This window comes from Loxodonta africana, unplaced genomic scaffold (assembly GCF_030014295.1).
Source record: "Loxodonta africana isolate mLoxAfr1 unplaced genomic scaffold, mLoxAfr1.hap2 scaffold_31, whole genome shotgun sequence".
Classification (NCBI taxonomy): Eukaryota; Metazoa; Chordata; class Mammalia; order Proboscidea; family Elephantidae; genus Loxodonta; species Loxodonta africana.
In genome coordinates this window covers 702,617-729,569 of record NW_026975029.1, presented here as the reverse complement: position 1 = coordinate 729,569, position 26,953 = coordinate 702,617, and the positions used below count along the sequence as shown (strand labels likewise).

Genomic DNA, 26,953 nt, shown 5'->3' with positions numbered 1-26,953 from the left:
GGACATTTGTATATTTTTCTTGGGAGCAATGTCTATTCAAGTTCTTTACCCATGTTTTATTTGAGTCATCTAGTGTTGTTACAACAGAAATACCACACGTGGATGGCTTTTACAAAGAGTAATTTATTCTCTCACAGTCTAGGAGACTAGAAGTCTGAATTCAGGGCGTCAGCTCCTAGGAAAGTCTTTCTCTCTCTGTTGGCTCTGGGAGAAGGTCCTTGTCATCAGTCTTCCCCAGATCTAGCAGCTTCTCAGTGCAGGGGCCCCTGGTTCAAAGCAAATGCTCCTGGCTCTTCTGCTTGGTGGTAATGAAGTCCTCCAGTCTCTCTGCTCCCTTCTCCCTGTTATATATCAAAACAGATTCACTCAAAATACAATCTAATCTTGTAGGTTGAGTCCTACCTCATTAACATAACTACCTCTAACCCTTCCACATTAACATCATTGGAAAAAAAAAAAAAAAACCTTGCCCTTGAGTAGATTTCAACTCATAGCAACCCTATAGGAGAGAGTAGAACTGCCCCATATGGATTCCGAGGAGCACCTAGTGGATTAGAACTGCCAACCTTTTTGTTAGCAGTCGCAACTCTTAACCACTACACCACCAGGGTTTCCAATGAACATCGTAGAGGTCAGATTTACAACACATATGAAGATCACAAGGCTGATAAAATGGTGGACAATCACACAATACCGGTAACCACGGCCTAACCAAGTTGACACACATTTTGGGGGGACACAATTGAACCCATAACATGTTGTTCATCTCTTTTTTTTTTTTTTTTTTTTGGTGATTTGTAGGAGTTCTTTATATATTTTAGATATGAATCCCCTATCAGATATTTGGTTTGCATTTTTTTTTCTTCAATTCTGTAGGTTATCTCTTCACTTTCTTGATAAAATCCTTCGACGTACAAAAAAACAAAAAACTTCACTTGATGAAGTCCAGTTTATTTTTTGTTGTTGATGCTCACGCTTTTGGCTTCGTATCAGAGAATTCATTGTCAAAAAAAGGTTTTGAAGTTTTAACTCTGTTTTCTTCTAAGAGTTTTATTTCTTTTGGGAGAAATGTCTCTTTAAATTCTGTAATCATTTTGAGTTAATTTTCATATATGGTGTGAGGTAGGGGTCCAGCTTCATTCTTTGGCATATGGGATCCTGTTGTCCCAGCACCGTTTATTGAAGAGGCTATTCATTCCCCTTTGAATGGACTTAGCACCCTTGTCAGAAATCAACTGGCTATAGGTGTATGGGTTTATTTCTGAACTCTGAATTCTATTCCACTGGTCTTTGTGCCTATCCTATACCAGCAGACTGACTTTTTAATTTAAGACAGTTCTTCTTAAAATGTACAGACTTCTTACAAAAATAGTGGACCCCAGGAACTCCAGACCCAGGAGCCCTGGACCTGTTCCTAAATTGAAGTTTCAATCTCTGATTGCGTCCGGGAAACTCTACTTGTTGTAATTGGAAAGACATAGATTTATTTTGTCGAGCCTTTGTTTTCAGCTCAGTTTCTGTTCTAAGGTTTTGGCTAATTGTAGGCTACGGTGGTGTATAGGGAAGTTTTCGCATTCTCTAAATTTAACTGATGTCATTTAACTAAGTCAGCTAACTAAAACCATTTTTGTAAAGGACTACACCCTGAGTTAGCTGTAATCCTTCTGCAAAAATGGTGTTAAAAGTTACCCTGTTTTCCTCTTCTTCTAGGTTCAACCCTGAATTCTCCATAAAAAGTCTGGTCAAGCGATGTCTGTAGTGATAAACATTCTCACCCTGTTCCTGCTTGCAAGCTTGAACTTTAGCCCAAACAATCTTATAGGAAAAAATCTTTGTAAAACATTTGGTTAATTTTGTTGTAAGAGGTATAGTCTGAGTTACCAAATCAGTACCTGAGACGTTTGGTTGGATGGACAATGATTTCTCAGGTTCTTTCCGGTTAGCTTCTTCCTACCACCTTTGAGCACCCCCAGGTCCTAGCAACATGTGTAACAAGTTGTATAGATCACCTGGACCAGACTCATAAGTTTCTGCCAGAATTTTAAATTCTTCCTTAAATTTCTGAGGATCTTCACACAGGCTGGGGAACTCTAAGAATGGTGTGAAGTTTGGCCTTAGACCAGGAGGCACCAGTAACCTCAGGCTGTCCACCTCCAGTTTTGGGGTATTTCACCTTAAAAGGCATCTCAGCTATGGGGCTGGTTTCAACTGGAGGTTTGGTCCTTTCCTCTTGAACCCCTTCCTCTTTTCCATGATAAGGAAGTTCTGCTGAGGCAGTGTCTTTGCGATTCCTTAATCAGTTCTGCTTGTCTAGATACATCTCATAATGAAGGAAATTTGCTGTCATTTTGCCATTTGAAAGCTTCCAAAAGACAATTAAAATAGGCCTTCCGTTGGGTCCGATTAATCTGGGAGCTTTTATTGGTTTTATTCTCTTGGAAAACTTGGTGGCCTAGTGGTTCAGTGCTCCTGCTGCTAACCGAAAGGTCAGCAGTTCGAATCCGCCAGGTGTTCTTTGGAAGCTATGGGGAAGTTCTACTCTATCCTATGCGGTCGCTATGAGTCTGACTCGAGGACACTAGGTTTGGGTCTTTTTTTTTTTTTTTTAATTTGCTGCACAGAAAAGTTAACTTAGTGAGTTCAGAACTGCCATAACATAGGCATTGATCAGTACTATTTTCCTTGATAAGTGCAGGCCGTCTTTGAGGGTACTGAACTGAATTGGCGCCATAATTCCTGACCGTATATCAAACGGGAGTCCCAGAAGGGAATGCTTTATGGTCTTTAGAAGCGCTGTTCCCTATCTTAGGAAGCACTACCAAGTGGCAACCAGGTGATCTAAGCCAAAATGGAGCCTTAGAAAAACAAAAGGAAAAAAGGTTCCTGCGAAGAATGATAATTTTCGTCCACTAGATGGCAGACTCGTCAAGCTCCAAAGTGTTCAAACTGTGACTGGAATCCGGAAACAAAAGACAGAAAGTTCAAAGGACACACTTAAAATGTAACACTTTCAGGGTTTGCCAAAAGCGCATGAGGAGCTTTGCCCTGCGCTCTTCCAGATCCGAAACCCCAAAACGCCACAGCAAACAGCTGTTCAAAGGATAATCAGCCAAGAGAAAAGAAAGAAAGATGATCAGGACCACACTTCACAAGATGAAGCCACTAGGTGGCAGTCTGGGAACGCAATTGGAAACCCAACGTTGTAACAGGCTCCCGAGGACAGTAAAGGTGGAACGCGAAGTTCCAACAAGCTTACAGGCTGATTCCACCGTGAAGGAGAAAAAGAAAAACCGGGAGCAGAGAAACGACTTCGGTTAATCTCCGCAAAAGCTGCACCGAAATAGTTCGGGGCTAGATTCTCAACAGAGCCACGGGGAAATGCACAGTTTGCTTTTCGGGAGCACTTACCCCCAGACAGCCAGAAGGGTCCGAAAAAGCTGCAGCGAGGGGCACACAAAGGGGCCCTTGGTGCCGGAATCCCGTGTTTCAGGTCTTCGGGTCTCCGGGGGAAGGGTAACTCCAAAAACCCTGCCGATTAACTACGCCAAAATGTTGGAGAGAAAAGACTTCCCAGCTCCCTTAAGGTAAAATCGAAAGAGATTTATTGCAGCGGAGACGTGGCAGTGGGAGATCGCAAAGTCTCAGGCTGACGTTCCGGAATCTCACGGGAAGAAGGCAAATCAGGAGTAATCAGAGTGCTGAAGGGGGAGAATAAAATTACAGTTTTTCTTGTTGGTTCACAGTGACGAAGGTCAATCAAAGACGCGACAAGTAAAGCACAATCGTTGTCATTATTGCTTACGTGAGCCGATTGACTGGCTACAAGACACAATTGAAAGACAGGAGGTCAAGGGGGTTTCACCTTGGTTACAAAGCAGCCACAGGACGGATATTCTCAAGACTGGTTGGTTAACAATCACGTTGCTCAGAATGTTAGCTCTCCAGATGAGAATGGAAACAAGGAGTTTCCATGATCTCTCACTTTGCTGGGCATGTCAGAAACCTGAGGAGGCTGATACCAAAAGTTTGCCTTAAGTCTTCACATTCTTTAGCTTGATCCGCAAAGCAACTCATTTCCTTCATGGTGATGGGTTGATTCCTAGGGAAGGAGGGTAGAACCTGGGGGAAAGCTTACCTGGAGCTGCTAGACAGCCAACGCCAAACCTAAGGTGAAAGACTACATTGAGCGCTTAGAGTTACTTTAGTCTCTTTACAGACAGATCAGATGCCTGTTTTTATTTTCTATGCCTAAACAGTCTTTTTTTTTTTTTTTTTTTCTCATCAGTCCTTTGTGCTGATTTCCTTTCTCCAACAGTTTCCTCAAGGTGCATGCCTTGCAAGTAGATGTTTAAGTTCTTACTTACTTGTCTGGAAATGCCTTGATTGCCCTCACATTTTGTCTGGGTTAGAATTCTACTTTAAATCAGAACTTGAAAGCATTACATTATAATCTTCTCCTAGCTAATTTGCTGCTGCAAAGGCTCTGGTCATGTTTTCTGTTTGTTTGTGTTGTTGAAGAACAAAATCCCACACTCTATTAGGAGTGAAAGAAAATGAGTTTCATTGAGGAATAGCAAGGCCATCACCAAATAGCAGCTCCCGCCTGAAGGGATTACTCCATGTTTGGCTGCTAAACCACCCTCCCCAGGAAAACTGTTAGCCCCTCAGACCCCCATCTGCTGAGATTAACCCAGTTGTGTCTGAAGAGCCTTTGTCTCAGTCGTCCACTAGGGTGATGTCTGAGTCACTGCCTGGGGCATCATCCCTTAAGGCAGATGTCTTACAAGACATTGCTGAATGTTCTCCAGACACATTCCCAACACCCATTGTTGCTTCTAGGCCTATAACTAGACTGAAGTCCCTGCTATCCTCAAAGGTAAAGCACAAAATGTGATCCAGGGGGAGGTACACTACACTCCAAAAGAAAAAGAACTGCTTGACTTTTCTAATACATACAAACAAAAGCCTGGAGACTACGTGTGGGAATTGCTATTATGGGTGTGGGATAATGGTGCAAGGAACATAAAGTTGCCTCAGCCTGAGTTCATTGATATGGGTCCACTAAGCACAGATCCTTCATCCAGTGTTTCAGCTAGAGAGCTTAGGAAAGGATTTAATAGTTTATGTGACTGATTCAGTGAAGCACAGATTAAGCGGTGGCCCACACTAAACCCAGCTGAAGTGCCAGACCCGCCTTGATTTCACAGTAGAAGAAGGTATCCAAAGGCTTAGGGAAACTGGCATGTTAGAGTGGATTTCTCGGCTTAGACCCACAGACCCACACATGGAATGCTCAGAGGACACACCTTTTACCGCAATGGTGAGGAATAAATTTGTGAAGGGAGCCCCAGCATCCTTGAAGACTGCTGTGATTGTTCTTTTATGGAAGTCAGATCTCACAATGGGAGATGCCCTAACTGAATTAAGACACCAAACTACAATGGGGCTGATTGGACCCCACGGTGTTAGGGGCCATGCGGGTGACTCAATGGACAAGAACAAGGTAGGTGTGGTTCACATAATGGACAGTGGAGTCAAAGCAGTAATGAGAGTAGCCTGACTCCTATGGACTCATGGCATTGGCTACTTAGTCATGGTGTCCCTAGGAGTGAAATAGATGGGAAGTCTATCGAGTAGTTACTTGATCTGTACAAGCGTAAGAATTACTGGATACTGCCTCTGAACTGACACTGAATCCAGGAGACCCTAGATGTCACTGTGGCCCACCGGTCAGAAAGCGGTTGTACGGAAGTCAGGTTCTTAATGGAGCCATAGCTCTGGTTCATTTCACAGTGGATTCAGTGGGTCCCTGAATCCATCACGTAGTGATTTCCCCAGTTCCTAAACACATAATTGGAATTGGAATACCCAACAACTTGCAGAACTACCTTTGTGGATTCCAGACAAGTGGAGTAAGGGCTATTATGGTAGGAAAAGCCAAGGGGAAACCATTAGAACTGCCTATCTAGGAAAATAGTAAACCAAAAGCAGTACCGCATTCCTGGAGGAATTATAGAGATAACTGCCACCATCAAAGACTTGAAGGATGCAGGGTGGTGATTCCCCCAGTTCAACTCATCTACTTGTGTTTTTGTTGTTATGTGCTATCCAGTGGATTCTGACTCACGGCGCCCCTTTGTACAGATGGAAACACTGCCGATCCTGCGCCATCCTCACAAAGGCTGCTATCTTTGAGACTAGTATTGCACTCAGTGTGTCAACCCATCTTCTTAAAGGTCTCTCTCTTTTCACCAACCCTTTACTTTACCACGCAAGATGTCCTTCTCGAGGGACCAGTGCCTCCTGATAACATGTCCAAAGTGCGTAAGAAAATCTCACCATCCTTCCTTCTAAGGAGCATTCTGGCTGTACTTCTTCCAAGACAGATTTGTTCGTTCTTGTGGCAGTCCATGGTATATTCAATATTCTTGGCCAAGACCTTAATTCGAAGGCATCAATTCCTCTCCAGTCTTCCTCATTCATTTTCCAGGTTTTGCATGCATATGAGACGATTGAAAATACCATGGCCTGGGTCAGGCGCACCTTAGTCCTTAAAGTGACATTTTTGGTTTTTAACACTTTAAAGATGGCTTTCGCAGTACATTTGCCCAATGCAATATGTCATTGATTTCTTCGCTGCTACTTCCATGGGCGTGGATTGTGGGTCCAAGTATAAAGACATCCTTGACAACTTCAATCTTCTCTCCATCGACCATGATGTTGCTTATTAATCCATATGTGAGGATTTTTTGTTTTCTTTGTGTTGTGGTGTAATTCATAGTGAAGGCTGTGGTCATTGATTTTCTTCAGTGACTGCTTCACGTCCTCTTCACTTTCAGCAAGAGAAGTTGTGTCCTCTGCCTATTGCAGGTTGTTAATGAGTCTTCTTCCAATCCTGATACCCGCTTTCTTCTTCTTATAGTTTATCTTCTTGAATTATTTCCTCCATACAGATTGAATAAATATGGTGAAAGGATGCAACCTTAACATACACCTTTCTCAACTTAAAACCTCATAGTATCCCCTTGTTCTGTGCTAATGACTGCGTCTTGGTCTGAGCACAGGTTCCTCATGAGCACAATTAAGTGTTCTGGAATTCCCATTCTTCACAAGATTGTGCATAATTTGTTATGAACCACACAGTCAAATGCCTTTGCATAGTCAATAAAACACAGGTAAAAGACTTTTTGGCATTCTCTGCTTTCAGCCAAGATCCATCTGATATCAGCAACGATATCCCTCGTTCCACGCACTCTTCAGAACTGGGCTTGAATTTCTGGCAATTCCCTGTCACTATACTGCTGCAACTGCTTTTGAATGATCTTCAGCAAAATTTTACCTGTGTGTGATATTCATGATATTTTGGACAATTTCTACATTCTATTGGATCGCCTTTCTTTGGAATGGGCACAAGTGTGGATCTCTTCCAGTTGGTTGGCCAGGTAGCTGTCTTCCAAATTCCTTGGCATAGACAAGCGAGCTCTTCCCGTGCTGCATCCGTTCATTGACACATCTCAGCTGGTACTCTGTCAGTTCCTGGAGCCTTGTTTTTCACCGGTGCCTTCAGTGCAGCTTGGACTTCTTCCTTCGGTACCATAGGTTCTTGAGCCTAGCTACCTCCTGAAACGTTTGGATATTGGCTGTTTCTTTTTGAAACAGTGACTCTGTATGCCATCCATCCATCTTCTTTCGATGCTTCCTGCATTGTTTAATATTTTTCCCATAGAATCCTTCAATATTGGAACTTGAGACTTGAGTTTTTCTTCAGTTCTTTCACCCTGAGAAATGCCGAACGTGTTCTTCTATTGCGCTTTTCTAACTCTTCGTCTTTGCAAGTTTCCTTATAATACTTTGTCGTCTCAAACCGCCCTTTGAAATCTTCTGTTCAGTTCTTTTATTTCATCATTTCTTCCTTTTGTTGTAGCTACTGTATGTTCAAGAGCAGGTTTCAGAGTCTCTCCTGCCAGAAATAATTCAGTTTTCTACCATTGAGTAGATGTTAAGTGTGTCTCTAAGTCTAAGGTGTGTCTCTTGTAGGCAGCATAGAGACGGATCTTGTTTTTCAATCCATCCTGCCACTGTCTGTCTCTGTATTGGTGCATTTAGTCCATTTACATGCAGGGTAATTATGGGTAGGTTTTTTTTTTTTTTATGAATTTAGTACTATCATTTTGATGTCTTTTTTTGTGTGCTGTTCATAGTTTCTTTTCCCACTTGATTTTATATGCTGAGTAGATTATCTTTCTATATTGTCCTTTCCTCATATTTGTTGTTGTTGATATTGTTTCTGCTGAGTCTGTATTTTTCCCTTGTATTTTATTTTGATGAGTAGGACAGTTTGTCTCCTTTGTGGCTACCGTATTATTTACCCCTATTTTTCTAAATTTAAGACTAACTTTTACTTCTTTGCATTGTTGTACCTTCCTCTTCATATGGAAGGTGTATGATTACATTTCTTAATCCCTCTTTATTATTTTAATGCTGTCTTCTTTTATATAATAACATTGCTGTTGCCCTGTTTTAGGCTTTTTTAAAATAATCTTGCTTTGTTTTTGGGGGGGGGATTTCCCTGTCTGGGTTGACTTCTGGGTGCTCTGCCCAGTGTTCTAGTCTTGGGTTGATACCTGATATTATTGATTTTCTAACCAAAGAACTCCCTTTAGTGTTTCGTGTAGTTTTGGTTTGGTTTTTAGGAATTCCCTAAACTTGTGTTTATTTGGAAATGTCTTTATTTTACCTTCATATTTAAGAGACAGTTTTGCTGGATATATGATTGTTTGCAGGCAATTTTTTTCCTTCCATTTTTTAAATTTATCATCCCATTGCCTTCTTGCCTGCATGGTTTCTGCCGAGTAGTCCGAGGTTATTCTTATTGGCTGTCTTTGTAGGTGACTTTTTGTTTATCCCTCACTGCTCTTATAGTTCTCTCTTCATCTTTGGTTTTGGCAAGTTTGATTATAATATGGCTTGGTGACTTTCTTTTAACATCCACCTTACGTGGAGTTCGATGAGCATCTTGGATAGATATCCTGTCATCTTTCACAACATCTGGAAAGTTTTCTGCCAACAAATCTTCAGCAATTTTCTCTATATTTTCTGTTATCCCTCCCTGTTTGGTACTCCAATCACTCGTAGCTTATTTCTCTTGATAGAGTCCCACATACATGATTCTTAAGGTTTCTTCATTTTTCTCAATTCTTTTATCTGATTTTTCTTCAAATATATTAGTGCCAAGTGATTTAACTTCGAGTTCAGAAATTTTAGCTTCTACTTGCTCAATTCTGCTCCTCTGACTTTCCACGGAGTTGTCTAAATCTGTAATTTTATTGTTAATCTTCTGAATTCCTTATTGTTGTGTGTCTATGGATTTTCCCAGCTTATAAAACTTTTCATAATGTTCCTGAATAATCTTTCTAATTTCTTCAGTTGCTTTATCTGTGTGTTCCTTGGCTCGTTCTGTGTATTACCTCATTTCCTTCCTGATGTCCTAAAGTGTTCTGTGTATTAAACTTTTGTATTCTGCATCTGGTAATTCCAGGAATGCACTTTCATCTAGAAGATCCCTGGATTCTTTGTTCTGAGAGCCTGTTGAGGTGATCATGGTCTGTTTCTTTACCTGACTTGATATTGACTGTTGTCTCCGAGCCATCTATAAGTTATTGTCTTAGTTTATGCTTGCTTCCTGTGTCGTAGCTGCTTGCTTTGTTTTGTTTTGGTATACCGCTATGGGTTGCTTGAGTGAGCTAACTTGATTGTTTTCAGCTTTGGAACTCTGGTGTCCTGTCTCCAGCTGGCTAGATGTGTTATCAGGTATATCAGTCTAGGAGTCCATTCAGTTTTCTTGTATGAATTCAGCTCAGGTTTCCAGGTAGCTGATCATCAAGTGTGTGGTACAGGCTCTGTCCTGCAGTCTTAGAGGGGCAGGGGTGATTGGCGTAGATACCGGTATCTGATTGCAGCAGAGGCTCAAGCTCTGAACAAGGCAGGGGACTAAGAACTGACCCCCAAGTGTCTCTGAGAAAAACGCATCTCTGTTCCCTAGAGCATGCTGGAGGGTGGGTCCTGCAGACGGACCATGGGCACCCAAAGTTTCAGGTTGTAAGGAGTGGGAGGTACCAGTTATCTTTGGACCCCTGTCGCGGGTGGCTGGGTGACCTGAGTGGAGCTACCAGTCCTCAGGTCCCTGATGTGGGTAGGTGAGGACCCTGTTTAATAGGCAAAGCAATGTCAAACATCAAACGCCCACCTCTCCACGGCACCGCTGAAATGCTTGGACTTTGCCAACAAGGGCCTATTCTCCCGAAATAGGCCCACACAGGTCCATGAAGAAGGGAAAGGTGCTCAAGGTCCACAGACGGTTTATGCCTGGACGGGAGTCGCTTCTGTCCTGAGATTCCCCAGTTAATGGAGCTAGCAAATTACCTCTTCCCCCCAGTTGCATTTTTTTTCCTTCCCCAAGGCCAGGAGGACGGCTCCAGGTGCTCACCAGGGTCTATCTCAGGCCTAGGGATTCAGCCGCTGTAGCTGGCGTGGGGGTGGGGGGGCTCAGTAAAATATCCGCAAGTACTTAGCTTTTGCGGAGAGTGCCCTTCTGTTCAGGTTCTGGAGGTGTGAGTGGGCTGTGTGGCTGCTGCTTCTCCCCGAGGAGACTGCGGCCAAACGCTAGGACCCACCCGCCGCTGCCACCTCTGCTGCTCCGGGAATGGTGCCTGAGGGCTCCCCACGATTCAGGGCCGGCAACTCCTCTCCGCTTCTGAAAGGTCCCTTCCTTCCCCTACCCCTCAGTTTGTTGTCTAAGCTTGCCTTTGATGCTCAAGGCTCCCAGCTTGTTACAAATATACTCTTTCACTTGTTTTTTCGGGTCTTTGTTGTAAAGAGGGCGCCAAGGATGTGTCTGTCGAGTCCGCCATCTTGGCTCCTCCTCCCATTAGTTTTTTTTTTTTCATTGTATTTTGAATCTCTCGTAATAGAGACATAGACTTTTAAACCAAGAAAAGAAAAAAAAAATCCGCTGCCATAGGGTTATTATATTTTCTAGGTGAATTAACCCTTTTATTGTTTTTATTCTCCGTCTGTTTATGCTAATATACTTTTACTCTGAAACCTATGTTATTTGGTATGAGCAAAGCAAGTCGAACATTCTTTTGTTTGGTGTTTGCATATTATACCTTTTCCATCCATTTATGTATGTTTTTAATTTTATTTTGGTAAGTCTTATTGCCTGGGCCTGAAAGTCGGAGCTAAAGCCCAGGGCCCAGGGGCCTCGACTCAGAATCCAGAGAATGCGACCAATACCTGGAGTCTGGAGGGCAGGGCCATTGTGTGAATCCTCTCAGAGAACAGAGGATTATTTTCCAGCCTTGAGGGCTAATGGAATATATTCTATAGACTTTCTTTACTCCTGTCATCACTACTTTCCCTGCAATTTCTCCCATTTGTAATGGAAATATCTAGTTTGTGCCTGGTTTGCCATTGTACTTTGGAAGCAAACAAACTTGTATTCTAGATTTCACAGGTAAAGAAGAATTTGTGGATTTTGGACTTGGAGTTGATTTAGGGCTTTTGCTGTGATGTGATGTGATAGGGTGAATGTGTCTTACATGTAGCAAGGACATGAATTTTTGGAGACCATTGGGCAGAATGTCATGGATTGAATGTGTCCACCCAAAAGATGCGTCAACGTGGTTAGGCCATGATTCCCAGTATTTTGTGGTTATCCTCTACTTTGTGATTGTAATTTTATGGTAAAGAGGATTAGGGTGGGATTATAACACCCTTACTAAGGTCATATCCGTGATCCAGTGTAAAGGAAGTTTCTCTGGAGTTGGCCTGCACCACCTTTTATCCTTTTTTCTCTTTTTTACAAGAGATAAAAAGAAAGGGAAGCCAGCAGAGAATGGGGACCTCATGCCACCAAGAAAGAAGCACTGGGAGCAGAAACGGTGCTTTGGATCCGGGCTTCCTGTGCTAAGAAGCTCCCAGTCCATGGGAAGATTGAGGAGAAGGACCTTCCTCCAGAGCCGAGAGAGAGTCCAAGCTGCACTGAAGGCTCTGGCAAAAAACAAGGCTCCAGGAATGGACAGAATATCAACTGGGATGCTTCAACAAACAGATTCAGTGCTGGAAGTGCTCGCTTGTCTATGCCAAGAAATTTGGAAGACAGCTGCCTGGCCGACCATCTTTATGCCTATTCCCAAGAAAGGTGATCCAACAGAATGCAGAAATTATCGAACGGTATCATTAATATCACACCCAAGTACATTTTTGCTGAAGATCAGCTGTAGCAGTATATGCACAGAGAACTACCAGAAATTTAAGCTGGATTCAGAAGAGGACGTGAAACCAGGGATATCATTGCTGATGTCAGATGGATCCTGGCTGAAAGCAGAGAATACCGGAAAGATGTTTACCTCTGTTTTATTGACTATGCAAAGGCATTCGACTGTGTGGGTGATAAAAAATTATGGATAACTTTGCGAAGATGCGAAATTCTGGCACAGTCGATTGTGCTCATGAAGAACTTGTACACACAGCAACTGGCAGTCATTCGAACAGAACAAAGGGATGCTGTGTGGTTTAAAGTCAGTAAAGGTGTGCGTCAGGGTTGTATCCTTTCGACTGACCTGTTCAATATGTATGCTGAGCAAATAATCTGAGAATCTGGGGTATATGAACAAACACGGGGCATCAGTATTAGAGAAAGATTCACTAACAACCTGTGTTATGCCGATGATACAACCTTGCTTGCTGAAAGTGAAGAGTACTTGAAGCACTTACTGATGAAGACCAAAGACCACAGCCTTCAGTATGGATTGATCACACCTCAACATACAACAAAAATCCTCACAAATGGACCAATAAGCAACATCATGATAAAAAAAAAAAAAAGATTGAAATTGTCAAGGATTTCGCTTCACATGGATTCACAATCAACACCCATGGAAGTAGCAGTCAAGAAATCAAATGTCGGATTGCACTGGGCAAATCTGATGCAAAAAAAAAAAAAAAAAACTTAGAGCACTCTTTAAGTGTTGAAAAGCAAAGACGTTGCCTTGAAGACTATGGTGTGTGTGACCCAAGCCATTGTGTTTCAATCTTCTCATATGCATGTGAAAGCTGGACAATTAATAAGGAAGATCAAAGAAGAATTGATACTTTTCAATTATGCTTTTGGCAAACAGTATCGAATAAACCATGGACTGCCAAAAGGACAAAGAAATCTGTCTTGGAAGAAGTACAACCAGAATGCGTCTTGGAGGCTAAGATGGCAAGACTAAGTCTCATTTACTTTGGACATGTTATCAGGAGGGATCAGTCCCTGGAAAAGGACATCATGCTTGCTAAAGTAGAGGATTAGCAAGAAAGAAGACCCTCAATGAGATGGATTGTCAGAGTGGCTGCAACAATGGGCCCAAGCATAACAGTGGTTGTGAGGATGGTATAGGACCAGGCAGTGTTTTCTTTTGTTGTTCGTAGGGTCACTATGAGTTGGAACTGACTGACTCACGGGCACCTAACAACAACAGCAACAATGACAAAAGATATTGAGCATACTTTCATGTGGTTATTGGACATTTGTATATTTTTCTTGGGAGCAATGTCTATTCAAGTTCTTTACCCATGTTTTATTTGAGTCATCTAGTGTTGTTACAACAGAAATACCACACGTGGATGGCTTTTACAAAGAGTAATTTATTCTCTCACAGTCTAGGAGACTAGAAGTCTGAATTCAGGGCGTCAGCTCCTAGGAAAGTCTTTCTCTCTCTGTTGGCTCTGGGAGAAGGTCCTTGTCATCAGTCTTCCCCAGATCTAGCAGCTTCTCAGTGCAGGGGCCCCTGGTTCAAAGCAAATGCTCCTGGCTCTTCTGCTTGGTGGTAATGAAGTCCTCCAGTCTCTCTGCTCCCTTCTCCCTGTTATATATCAAAACAGATTCACTCAAAATACAATCTAATCTTGTAGGTTGAGTCCTACCTCATTAACATAACTACCTCTAACCCTTCCACATTAACATCATTGGAAAAAAAAAAAAAAAACCTTGCCCTTGAGTAGATTTCAACTCATAGCAACCCTATAGGAGAGAGTAGAACTGCCCCATATGGATTCCGAGGAGCACCTAGTGGATTAGAACTGCCAACCTTTTTGTTAGCAGTCGCAACTCTTAACCACTACACCACCAGGGTTTCCAATGAACATCGTAGAGGTCAGATTTACAACACATATGAAGATCACAAGGCTGATAAAATGGTGGACAATCACACAATACCGGTAACCACGGCCTAACCAAGTTGACACACATTTTGGGGGGACACAATTGAACCCATAACATGTTGTTCATCTCTTTTTTTTTTTTTTTTTTGGTGATTTGTAGGAGTTCTTTATATATTTTAGATATGAATCCCCTATCAGATATTTGGTTTGCATTTTTTTTTCTTCAATTCTGTAGGTTATCTCTTCACTTTCTTGATAAAATCCTTCGACGTACAAAAAAACAAAAAACTTCACTTGATGAAGTCCAGTTTATTTTTTGTTGTTGATGCTCACGCTTTTGGCTTCGTATCAGAGAATTCATTGTCAAAAAAAGGTTTTGAAGTTTTAACTCTGTTTTCTTCTAAGAGTTTTATTTCTTTTGGGAGAAATGTCTCTTTAAATTCTGTAATCATTTTGAGTTAATTTTCATATATGGTGTGAGGTAGGGGTCCAGCTTCATTCTTTGGCATATGGGATCCTGTTGTCCCAGCACCGTTTATTGAAGAGGCTATTCATTCCCCTTTGAATGGACTTAGCACCCTTGTCAGAAATCAACTGGCTATAGGTGTATGGGTTTATTTCTGAACTCTGAATTCTATTCCACTGGTCTTTGTGCCTATCCTATACCAGCAGACTGACTTTTTAATTTAAGACAGTTCTTCTTAAAATGTACAGACTTCTTACAAAAATAGTGGACCCCAGGAACTCCAGACCCAGGAGCCCTGGACCTGTTCCTAAATTGAAGTTTCAATCTCTGATTGCGTCCGGGAAACTCTACTTGTTGTAATTGGAAAGACATAGATTTATTTTGTCGAGCCTTTGTTTTCAGCTCAGTTTCTGTTCTAAGGTTTTGGCTAATTGTAGGCTACGGTGGTGTATAGGGAAGTTTTCGCATTCTCTAAATTTAACTGATGTCATTTAACTAAGTCAGCTAACTAAAACCATTTTTGTAAAGGACTACACCCTGAGTTAGCTGTAATCCTTCTGCAAAAATGGTGTTAAAAGTTACCCTGTTTTCCTCTTCTTCTAGGTTCAACCCTGAATTCTCCATAAAAAGTCTGGTCAAGCGATGTCTGTAGTGATAAACATTCTCACCCTGTTCCTGCTTGCAAGCTTGAACTTTAGCCCAAACAATCTTATAGGAAAAAATCTTTGTAAAACATTTGGTTAATTTTGTTGTAAGAGGTATAGTCTGAGTTACCAAATCAGTACCTGAGACGTTTGGTTGGATGGACAATGATTTCTCAGGTTCTTTCCGGTTAGCTTCTTCCTACCACCTTTGAGCACCCCCAGGTCCTAGCAACATGTGTAACAAGTTATATAGATCACCTGGACCAGACTCATAAGTTTCTGCCAGAATTTTAAATTCTTCCTTAAATTTCTGAGGATCTTCACACAGGCTGGGGAACTCTAAGAATGGTGTGAAGTTTGGCCTTAGACCAGGAGGCACCAGTAACCTCAGGCTGTCCACCTCCAGTTTTGGGGTATTTCACCTTAAAAGGCATCTCAGCTATGGGGCTGGTTTCAACTGGAGGTTTGGTCCTTTCCTCTTGAACCCCTTCCTCTTTTCCATGATAAGGAAGTTCTGCTGAGGCAGTGTCTTTGCGATTCCTTAATCAGTTCTGCTTGTCTAGATACATCTCATAATGAAGGAAATTTGCTGTCATTTTGCCATTTGAAAGCTTCCAAAAGACAATTAAAATAGGCCTTCCGTTGGGTCCGATTAATCTGGGAGCTTTTATTGGTTTTATTCTCTTGGAAAACTTGGTGGCCTAGTGGTTCAGTGCTCCTGCTGCTAACCGAAAGGTCAGCAGTTCGAATCCGCCAGGTGTTCTTTGGAAGCTATGGGGAAGTTCTACTCTATCCTATGCGGTCGCTATGAGTCTGACTCGAGGACACTAGGTTTGGGTCTTTTTTTTTTTTTTTTAATTTGCTGCACAGAAAAGTTAACTTAGTGAGTTCAGAACTGCCATAACATAGGCATTGATCAGTACTATTTTCCTTGATAAGTGCAGGCCGTCTTTGAGGGTACTGAACTGAATTGGCGCCATAATTCCTGACCGTATATCAAACGGGAGTCCCAGAAGGGAATGCTTTATGGTCTTTAGAAGCGCTGTTCCCTATCTTAGGAAGCACTACCAAGTGGCAACCAGGTGATCTAAGCCAAAATGGAGCCTTAGAAAAACAAAAGGAAAAAAGGTTCCTGCGAAGAATGATAATTTTCGTCCACTAGATGGCAGACTCGTCAAGCTCCAAAGTGTTCAAACTGTGACTGGAATCCGGAAACAAAAGACAGAAAGTTCAAAGGACACACTTAAAATGTAACACTTTCAGGGTTTGCCAAAAGCGCATGAGGAGCTTTGCCCTGCGCTCTTCCAGATCCGAAACCCCAAAACGCCACAGCAAACAGCTGTTCAAAGGATAATCAGCCAAGAGAAAAGAAAGAAAGATGATCAGGACCACACTTCACAAGATGAAGCCACTAGGTGGCAGTCTGGGAACGCAATTGGAAACCCAACGTTGTAACAGGCTCCCGAGGACAGTAAAGGTGGAACGCGAAGTTCCAACAAGCTTACAGGCTGATTCCACCGTGAAGGAGAAAAAGAAAAACCGGGAGCAGAGAAACGACTTCGGTTAATCTCCGCAAAAGCTGCACCGAAATAGTTCGGGGCTAGATTCTCAACAGAGCCACGGGGAAATGCACAGTTTGCTTTTCGGGAGCACTTACCCCCAGACAGCCAGAAGGGTCCGAAAAAGCTGCAGCGAGGGGCACACAAAGGGGCCCTTGGTGCCGGAATCCCGTGTTTCAGGTCTTCGGGTCTCCGGGGGAAGGGTAACTCCAAAAACCCTGCCGATTAACTACGCCAAAATGTTGGAGAGAAAAGACTTCCCAGCTCCCTTAAGGTAAAATCGAAAGAGATTTATTGCAGCGGAGACGTGGCAGTGGGAGATCGCAAAGTCTCAGGCTGACGTTCCGGAATCTCACGGGAAGAAGGCAAATCAGGAGTAATCAGAGTGCTGAAGGGGGAGAATAAAATTACAGTTTTTCTTGTTGGTTCACAGTGACGAAGGTCAATCAAAGACGCGACAAGTAAAGCACAATCGTTGTCATTATTGCTTACGTGAGTCGATTGACTGGCTACAAGACACAATTGAAAGACAGGAGGTCAAGGGGGTTTCACCTTGGTTACAAAGCAGCCACAGGACGGATATTCTCAAGACTGGTTGGTTAACAATCACGTTGCTCAGAATGTTAGCTCTCCAGATGAGAATGGAAACAAGGAGTTTCCATGATCTCTCACTTTGCTGGGCATGTCAGAAACCTGAGGAGGCTGATACCAAAAGTTTGCCTTAAGTCTTCACATTCTTTAGCTTGATCTGCAAAGCAACTCATTTCCTTCATGGTGATGGGTTGATTCCTAGGGAAGGAGGGTAGAACCTGGGGGAAAGCTTACCTGGAGCTGCTAGACAGCCAACGCCAAACCTAAGGTGAAAGACTACATTGAGCGCTTAGAGTTACTTTAGTCTCTTTACAGACAGATCAGATGCCTGTTTTTATTTTCTATGCCTAAACAGTCTTTTTTTTTTTTTTTTTCTCATCAGTCCTTTGTGCTGATTTCCTTTCTCCAACAGTTTCCTCAAGGTGCATGCCTTGCAAGTAGATGTTTAAGTTCTTACTTACTTGTCTGGAAATGCCTTGATTGCCCTCACATTTTGTCTGGGTTAGAATTCTACTTTAAATCAGAACTTGAAAGCATTACATTATAATCTTCTCCTAGCTAATTTGCTGCTGCAAAGGCTCTGGTCATGTTTTCTGTTTGTTTGTGTTGTTGAAGAACAAAATCCCACACTCTATTAGGAGTGAAAGAAAATGAGTTTCATTGAGGAATAGCAAGGCCATCACCAAATAGCAGCTCCCGCCTGAAGGGATTACTCCATGTTTGGCTGCTAAACCACCCTCCCCAGGAAAACTGTTAGCCCCTCAGACCCCCATCTGCTGAGATTAACCCAGTTGTGTCTGAAGAGCCTTTGTCTCAGTCGTCCACTAGGGTGATGTCTGAGTCACTGCCTGGGGCATCATCCCTTAAGGCAGATGTCTTACAAGACATTGCTGAATGTTCTCCAGACACATTCCCAACACCCATTGTTGCTTCTAGGCCTATAACTAGACTGAAGTCCCTGCTATCCTCAAAGGTAAAGCACAAAATGTGATCCAGGGGGAGGTACACTACACTCCAAAAGAAAAAGAACTGCTTGACTTTTCTAATACATACAAACAAAAGCCTGGAGACTACGTGTGGGAATTGCTATTATGGGTGTGGGATAATGGTGCAAGGAACATAAAGTTGCCTCAGCCTGAGTTCATTGATATGGGTCCACTAAGCACAGATCCTTCATCCAGTGTTTCAGCTAGAGAGCTTAGGAAAGGATTTAATAGTTTATGTGACTGATTCAGTGAAGCACAGATTAAGCGGTGGCCCACACTAAACCCAGCTGAAGTGCCAGACCCGCCTTGATTTCACAGTAGAAGAAGGTATCCAAAGGCTTAGGGAAACTGGCATGTTAGAGTGGATTTCTCGGCTTAGACCCACAGACCCACACATGGAATGCTCAGAGGACACACCTTTTACCGCAATGGTGAGGAATAAATTTGTGAAGGGAGCCCCAGCATCCTTGAAGACTGCTGTGATTGTTCTTTTATGGAAGTCAGATCTCACAATGGGAGATGCCCTAACTGAATTAAGACACCAAACTACAATGGGGCTGATTGGACCCCACGGTGTTAGGGGCCATGCGGGTGACTCAATGGACAAGAACAAGGTAGGTGTGGTTCACATAATGGACAGTGGAGTCAAAGCAGTAATGAGAGTAGCCTGACTCCTATGGACTCATGGCATTGGCTACTTAGTCATGGTGTCCCTAGGAGTGAAATAGATGGGAAGTCTATCGAGTAGTTACTTGATCTGTACAAGCGTAAGAATTACTGGATACTGCCTCTGAACTGACACTGAATCCAGGAGACCCTAGATGTCACTGTGGCCCACCGGTCAGAAAGCGGTTGTACGGAAGTCAGGTTCTTAATGGAGCCATAGCTCTGGTTCATTTCACAGTGGATTCAGTGGGTCCCTGAATCCATCACGTAGTGATTTCCCCAGTTCCTAAACACATAATTGGAATTGGAATACCCAACAACTTGCAGAACTACCTTTGTGGATTCCAGACAAGTGGAGTAAGGGCTATTATGGTAGGAAAAGCCAAGGGGAAACCATTAGAACTGCCTATCTAGGAAAATAGTAAACCAAAAGCAGTACCGCATTCCTGGAGGAATTATAGAGATAACTGCCACCATCAAAGACTTGAAGGATGCAGGGTGGTGATTCCCCCAGTTCAACTCATCTACTTGTGTTTTTGTTGTTATGTGCTATCCAGTGGATTCTGACTCACGGCGCCCCTTTGTACAGATGGAAACACTGCCGATCCTGCGCCATCCTCACAAAGGCTGCTATCTTTGAGACTAGTATTGCACTCAGTGTGTCAACCCATCTTCTTAAAGGTCTCTCTCTTTTCACCAACCCTTTACTTTACCACGCAAGATGTCCTTCTCGAGGGACCAGTGCCTCCTGATAACATGTCCAAAGTGCGTAAGAAAATCTCACCATCCTTCCTTCTAAGGAGCATTCTGGCTGTACTTCTTCCAAGACAGATTTGTTCGTTCTTGTGGCAGTCCATGGTATATTCAATATTCTTGGCCAAGACCTTAATTCGAAGGCATCAATTCCTCTCCAGTCTTCCTCATTCATTTTCCAGGTTTTGCATGCATATGAGACGATTGAAAATACCATGGCCTGGGTCAGGCGCACCTTAGTCCTTAAAGTGACATTTTTGGTTTTTAACACTTTAAAGATGGCTTTCGCAGTACATTTGCCCAATGCAATATGTCATTGATTTCTTCGCTGCTACTTCCATGGGCGTGGATTGTGGGTCCAAGTATAAAGACATCCTTGACAACTTCAATCTTCTCTCCATCGACCATGATGTTGCTTATTAATCCATATGTGAGGATTTTTTGTTTTCTTTGTGTTGTGGTGTAATTCATAGTGAAGGCTGTGGTCATTGATTTTCTTCAGTGACTGCTTCACGTCCTCTTCACTTTCAGCAAGAGAAGTTGTGTCCTCTGCCTATTGCAGGTTGTTAATGAGTCTTCTTCCAATCCTGATACCCGCTTTCTTCTTCTTATAGTTTATCTTCTTGAATTATTTCCTCCATACAGATTGAATAAATATGGTGAAAGGATGCAACCTTAACATACACCTTTCTCAACTTAAAACCTCATAGTATCCCCTTGTTCTGTGCTAATGACTGCGTCTTGGTCTGAGCACAGGTTCCTCATGAGCACAATTAAGTGTTCTGGAATTCCCATTCTTCACAAGATTGTGCATAATTTGTTATGAACCACACAGTCAAATGCCTTTGCATAGTCAATAAAACACAGGTAAAAGACTTTTTGGCATTCTCTGCTTTCAGCCAAGATCCATCTGATATCAGCAACGATATCCCTCGTTCCACGCACTCTTCAGAACTGGGCTTGAATTTCTGGCAATTCCCTGTCACTATACTGCTGCAACTGCTTTTGAATGATCTTCAGCAAAATTTTACCTGTGTGTGATATTCATGATATTTTGGACAATTTCTACATTCTATTGGATCGCCTTTCTTTGGAATGGGCACAAGTGTGGATCTCTTCCAGTTGGTTGGCCAGGTAGCTGTCTTCCAAATTCCTTGGCATAGACAAGCGAGCTCTTCCCGTGCTGCATCCGTTCATTGACACATCTCAGCTGGTACTCTGTCAGTTCCTGGAGCCTTGTTTTTCACCGGTGCCTTCAGTGCAGCTTGGACTTCTTCCTTCGGTACCATAGGTTCTTGAGCCTAGCTACCTCCTGAAACGTTTGGATATTGGCTGTTTCTTTTTGAAACAGTGACTCTGTATGCCATCCATCCATCTTCTTTCGATGCTTCCTGCATTGTTTAATATTTTTCCCATAGAATCCTTCAATATTGGAACTTGAGACTTGAGTTTTTCTTCAGTTCTTTCACCCTGAGAAATGCCGAACGTGTTCTTCTATTGCGCTTTTCTAACTCTTCGTCTTTGCAAGTTTCCTTATAATACTTTGTCGTCTCAAACCGCCCTTTGAAATCTTCTGTTCAGTTCTTTTATTTCATCATTTCTTCCTTTTGTTGTAGCTACTGTATGTTCAAGAGCAGGTTTCAGAGTCTCTCCTGCCAGAAATAATTCAGTTTTCTACCATTGAGTAGATGTTAAGTGTGTCTCTAAGTCTAAGGTGTGTCTCTTGTAGGCAGCATAGAGACGGATCTTGTTTTTCAATCCATCCTGCCACTGTCTGTCTCTGTATTGGTGCATTTAGTCCATTTACATGCAGGGTAATTATGGGTAGGTTTTTTTTTTTTTTATGAATTTAGTACTATCATTTTGATGTCTTTTTTTGTGTGCTGTTCATAGTTTCTTTTCCCACTTGATTTTATATGCTGAGTAGATTATCTTTCTATATTGTCCTTTCCTCATATTTGTTGTTGTTGATATTGTTTCTGCTGAGTCTGTATTTTTCCCTTGTATTTTATTTTGATGAGTAGGACAGTTTGTCTCCTTTGTGGCTACCGTATTATTTACCCCTATTTTTCTAAATTTAAGACTAACTTTTACTTCTTTGCATTGTTGTACCTTCCTCTTCATATGGAAGGTGTATGATTACATTTCTTAATCCCTCTTTATTATTTTAATGCTGTCTTCTTTTATATAATAACATTGCTGTTGCCCTGTTTTAGGCTTTTTTAAAATAATCTTGCTTTGTTTTTGGGGGGGGGATTTCCCTGTCTGGGTTGACTTCTGGGTGCTCTGCCCAGTGTTCTAGTCTTGGGTTGATACCTGATATTATTGATTTTCTAACCAAAGAACTCCCTTTAGTGTTTCGTGTAGTTTTGGTTTGGTTTTTAGGAATTCCCTAAACTTGTGTTTATTTGGAAATGTCTTTATTTTACCTTCATATTTAAGAGACAGTTTTGCTGGATATATGATTGTTTGCAGGCAATTTTTTTCCTTCCATTTTTTAAATTTATCATCCCATTGCCTTCTTGCCTGCATGGTTTCTGCCGAGTAGTCCGAGGTTATTCTTATTGGCTGTCTTTGTAGGTGACTTTTTGTTTATCCCTCACTGCTCTTATAGTTCTCTCTTCATCTTTGGTTTTGGCAAGTTTGATTATAATATGGCTTGGTGACTTTCTTTTAACATCCACCTTACGTGGAGTTCGATGAGCATCTTGGATAGATATCCTGTCATCTTTCACAACATCTGGAAAGTTTTCTGCCAACAAATCTTCAGCAATTTTCTCTATATTTTCTGTTATCCCTCCCTGTTTGGTACTCCAATCACTCGTAGCTTATTTCTCTTGATAGAGTCCCACATACATGATTCTTAAGGTTTCTTCATTTTTCTCAATTCTTTTATCTGATTTTTCTTCAAATATATTAGTGCCAAGTGATTTAACTTCGAGTTCAGAAATTTTAGCTTCTACTTGCTCAATTCTGCTCCTCTGACTTTCCACGGAGTTGTCTAAATCTGTAATTTTATTGTTAATCTTCTGAATTCCTTATTGTTGTGTGTCTATGGATTTTCCCAGCTTATAAAACTTTTCATAATGTTCCTGAATAATCTTTCTAATTTCTTCAGTTGCTTTATCTGTGTGTTCCTTGGCTCGTTCTGTGTATTACCTCATTTCCTTCCTGATGTCCTAAAGTGTTCTGTGTATTAAACTTTTGTATTCTGCATCTGGTAATTCCAGGAATGCACTTTCATCTAGAAGATCCCTGGATTCTTTGTTCTGAGAGCCTGTTGAGGTGATCATGGTCTGTTTCTTTACCTGACTTGATATTGACTGTTGTCTCCGAGCCATCTATAAGTTATTGTCTTAGTTTATGCTTGCTTCCTGTGTCGTAGCTGCTTGCTTTGTTTTGTTTTGGTATACCGCTATGGGTTGCTTGAGTGAGCTAACTTGATTGTTTTCAGCTTTGGAACTCTGGTGTCCTGTCTCCAGCTGGCTAGATGTGTTATCAGGTATATCAGTCTAGGAGTCCATTCAGTTTTCTTGTATGAATTCAGCTCAGGTTTCCAGGTAGCTGATCATCAAGTGTGTGGTACAGGCTCTGTCCTGCAGTCTTAGAGGGGCAGGGGTGATTGGCGTAGATACCGGTATCTGATTGCAGCAGAGGCTCAAGCTCTGAACAAGGCAGGGGACTAAGAACTGACCCCCAAGTGTCTCTGAGAAAAACGCATCTCTGTTCCCTAGAGCATGCTGGAGGGTGGGTCCTGCAGACGGACCATGGGCACCCAAAGTTTCAGGTTGTAAGGAGTGGGAGGTACCAGTTATCTTTGGACCCCTGTCGCGGGTGGCTGGGTGACCTGAGTGGAGCTACCAGTCCTCAGGTCCCTGATGTGGGTAGGTGAGGACCCTGTTTAATAGGCAAAGCAATGTCAAACATCAAACGCCCACCTCTCCACGGCACCGCTGAAATGCTTGGACTTTGCCAACAAGGGCCTATTCTCCCGAAATAGGCCCACACAGGTCCATGAAGAAGGGAAAGGTGCTCAAGGTCCACAGACGGTTTATGCCTGGACGGGAGTCGCTTCTGTCCTGAGATTCCCCAGTTAATGGAGCTAGCAAATTACCTCTTCCCCCCAGTTGCATTTTTTTTCCTTCCCCAAGGCCAGGAGGACGGCTCCAGGTGCTCACCAGGGTCTATCTCAGGCCTAGGGATTCAGCCGCTGTAGCTGGCGTGGGGGTGGGGGGGCTCAGTAAAATATCCGCAAGTACTTAGCTTTTGCGGAGAGTGCCCTTCTGTTCAGGTTCTGGAGGTGTGAGTGGGCTGTGTGGCTGCTGCTTCTCCCCGAGGAGACTGCGGCCAAACGCTAGGACCCACCCGCCGCTGCCACCTCTGCTGCTCCGGGAATGGTGCCTGAGGGCTCCCCACGATTCAGGGCCGGCAACTCCTCTCCGCTTCTGAAAGGTCCCTTCCTTCCCCTACCCCTCAGTTTGTTGTCTAAGCTTGCCTTTGATGCTCAAGGCTCCCAGCTTGTTACAAATATACTCTTTCACTTGTTTTTTCGGGTCTTTGTTGTAAAGAGGGCGCCAAGGATGTGTCTGTCGAGTCCGCCATCTTGGCTCCTCCTCCCATTAGTTTTTTTTTTTTCATTGTATTTTGAATCTCTCGTAATAGAGACATAGACTTTTAAACCAAGAAAAGAAAAAAAAAATCCGCTGCCATAGGGTTATTATATTTTCTAGGTGAATTAACCCTTTTATTGTTTTTATTCTCCGTCTGTTTATGCTAATATACTTTTACTCTGAAACCTATGTTATTTGGTATGAGCAAAGCAAGTCGAACATTCTTTTGTTTGGTGTTTGCATATTATACCTTTTCCATCCATTTATGTATGTTTTTAATTTTATTTTGGTAAGTCTTATTGCCTGGGCCTGAAAGTCGGAGCTAAAGCCCAGGGCCCAGGGGCCTCGACTCAGAATCCAGAGAATGCGACCAATACCTGGAGTCTGGAGGGCAGGGCCATTGTGTGAATCCTCTCAGAGAACAGAGGATTATTTTCCAGCCTTGAGGGCTAATGGAATATATTCTATAGACTTTCTTTACTCCTGTCATCACTACTTTCCCTGCAATTTCTCCCATTTGTAATGGAAATATCTAGTTTGTGCCTGGTTTGCCATTGTACTTTGGAAGCAAACAAACTTGTATTCTAGATTTCACAGGTAAAGAAGAATTTGTGGATTTTGGACTTGGAGTTGATTTAGGGCTTTTGCTGTGATGTGATGTGATAGGGTGAATGTGTCTTACATGTAGCAAGGACATGAATTTTTGGAGACCATTGGGCAGAATGTCATGGATTGAATGTGTCCACCCAAAAGATGCGTCAACGTGGTTAGGCCATGATTCCCAGTATTTTGTGGTTATCCTCTACTTTGTGATTGTAATTTTATGGTAAAGAGGATTAGGGTGGGATTATAACACCCTTACTAAGGTCATATCCGTGATCCAGTGTAAAGGAAGTTTCTCTGGAGTTGGCCTGCACCACCTTTTATCCTTTTTTCTCTTTTTTACAAGAGATAAAAAGAAAGGGAAGCCAGCAGAGAATGGGGACCTCATGCCACCAAGAAAGAAGCACTGGGAGCAGAAACGGTGCTTTGGATCCGGGCTTCCTGTGCTAAGAAGCTCCCAGTCCATGGGAAGATTGAGGAGAAGGACCTTCCTCCAGAGCCGAGAGAGAGTCCAAGCTGCACTGAAGGCTCTGGCAAAAAACAAGGCTCCAGGAATGGACAGAATATCAACTGGGATGCTTCAACAAACAGATTCAGTGCTGGAAGTGCTCGCTTGTCTATGCCAAGAAATTTGGAAGACAGCTGCCTGGCCGACCATCTTTATGCCTATTCCCAAGAAAGGTGATCCAACAGAATGCAGAAATTATCGAACGGTATCATTAATATCACACCCAAGTACATTTTTGCTGAAGATCAGCTGTAGCAGTATATGCACAGAGAACTACCAGAAATTTAAGCTGGATTCAGAAGAGGACGTGAAACCAGGGATATCATTGCTGATGTCAGATGGATCCTGGCTGAAAGCAGAGAATACCGGAAAGATGTTTACCTCTGTTTTATTGACTATGCAAAGGCATTCGACTGTGTGGGTGATAAAAAATTATGGATAACTTTGTGAAGATGCGAAATTCTGGCACAGTCGATTGTGCTCATGAAGAACTTGTACACACAGCAACTGGCAGTCATTCGAACAGAACAAAGGGATGCTGTGTGGTTTAAAGTCAGTAAAGGTGTGCGTCAGGGTTGTATCCTTTCGACTGACCTGTTCAATATGTATGCTGAGCAAATAATCTGAGAATCTGGGGTATATGAACAAACACGGGGCATCAGTATTAGAGAAAGATTCACTAACAACCTGTGTTATGCCGATGATACAACCTTGCTTGCTGAAAGTGAAGAGTACTTGAAGCACTTACTGATGAAGACCAAAGACCACAGCCTTCAGTATGGATTGATCACACCTCAACATACAACAAAAATCCTCACAAATGGACCAATAAGCAACATCATGATAAAAAAAAAAAAAAGATTGAAATTGTCAAGGATTTCGCTTCACATGGATTCACAATCAACACCCATGGAAGTAGCAGTCAAGAAATCAAATGTCGGATTGCACTGGGCAAATCTGATGCAAAAAAAAAAAAAAAAACTTAGAGCACTCTTTAAGTGTTGAAAAGCAAAGACGTTGCCTTGAAGACTATGGTGTGTGTGACCCAAGCCATTGTGTTTCAATCTTCTCATATGCATGTGAAAGCTGGACAATTAATAAGGAAGATCAAAGAAGAATTGATACTTTTCAATTATGCTTTTGGCAAACAGTATCGAATAAACCATGGACTGCCAAAAGGACAAAGAAATCTGTCTTGGAAGAAGTACAACCAGAATGCGTCTTGGAGGCTAAGATGGCAAGACTAAGTCTCATTTACTTTGGACATGTTATCAGGAGGGATCAGTCCCTGGAAAAGGACATCATGCTTGCTAAAGTAGAGGATTAGCAAGAAAGAAGACCCTCAATGAGATGGATTGT

The 26,953-nt window shown here is 42.4% G+C and overlaps 2 long non-coding RNA genes across 2 annotated transcripts in view; both read right to left on the bottom strand.

Annotated features, from left to right (window-relative positions):
* The window catches only part of LOC135229465 (uncharacterized), a 641,317-nt gene that overhangs the window by 324,950 nt on the left and 289,414 nt on the right, over window positions 1-26,953 (bottom strand). The window lies entirely within an intron of this gene.
* On the bottom strand, window positions 104-26,031 carry LOC135229475 (uncharacterized). Its single transcript, XR_010320172.1, has 3 exons — window positions 16,976-26,031; window positions 3,409-13,910; window positions 104-341 (listed from the first exon to the last, which is right to left on the bottom strand). It is a non-coding gene; the product is annotated as an uncharacterized LOC135229475 (long non-coding RNA).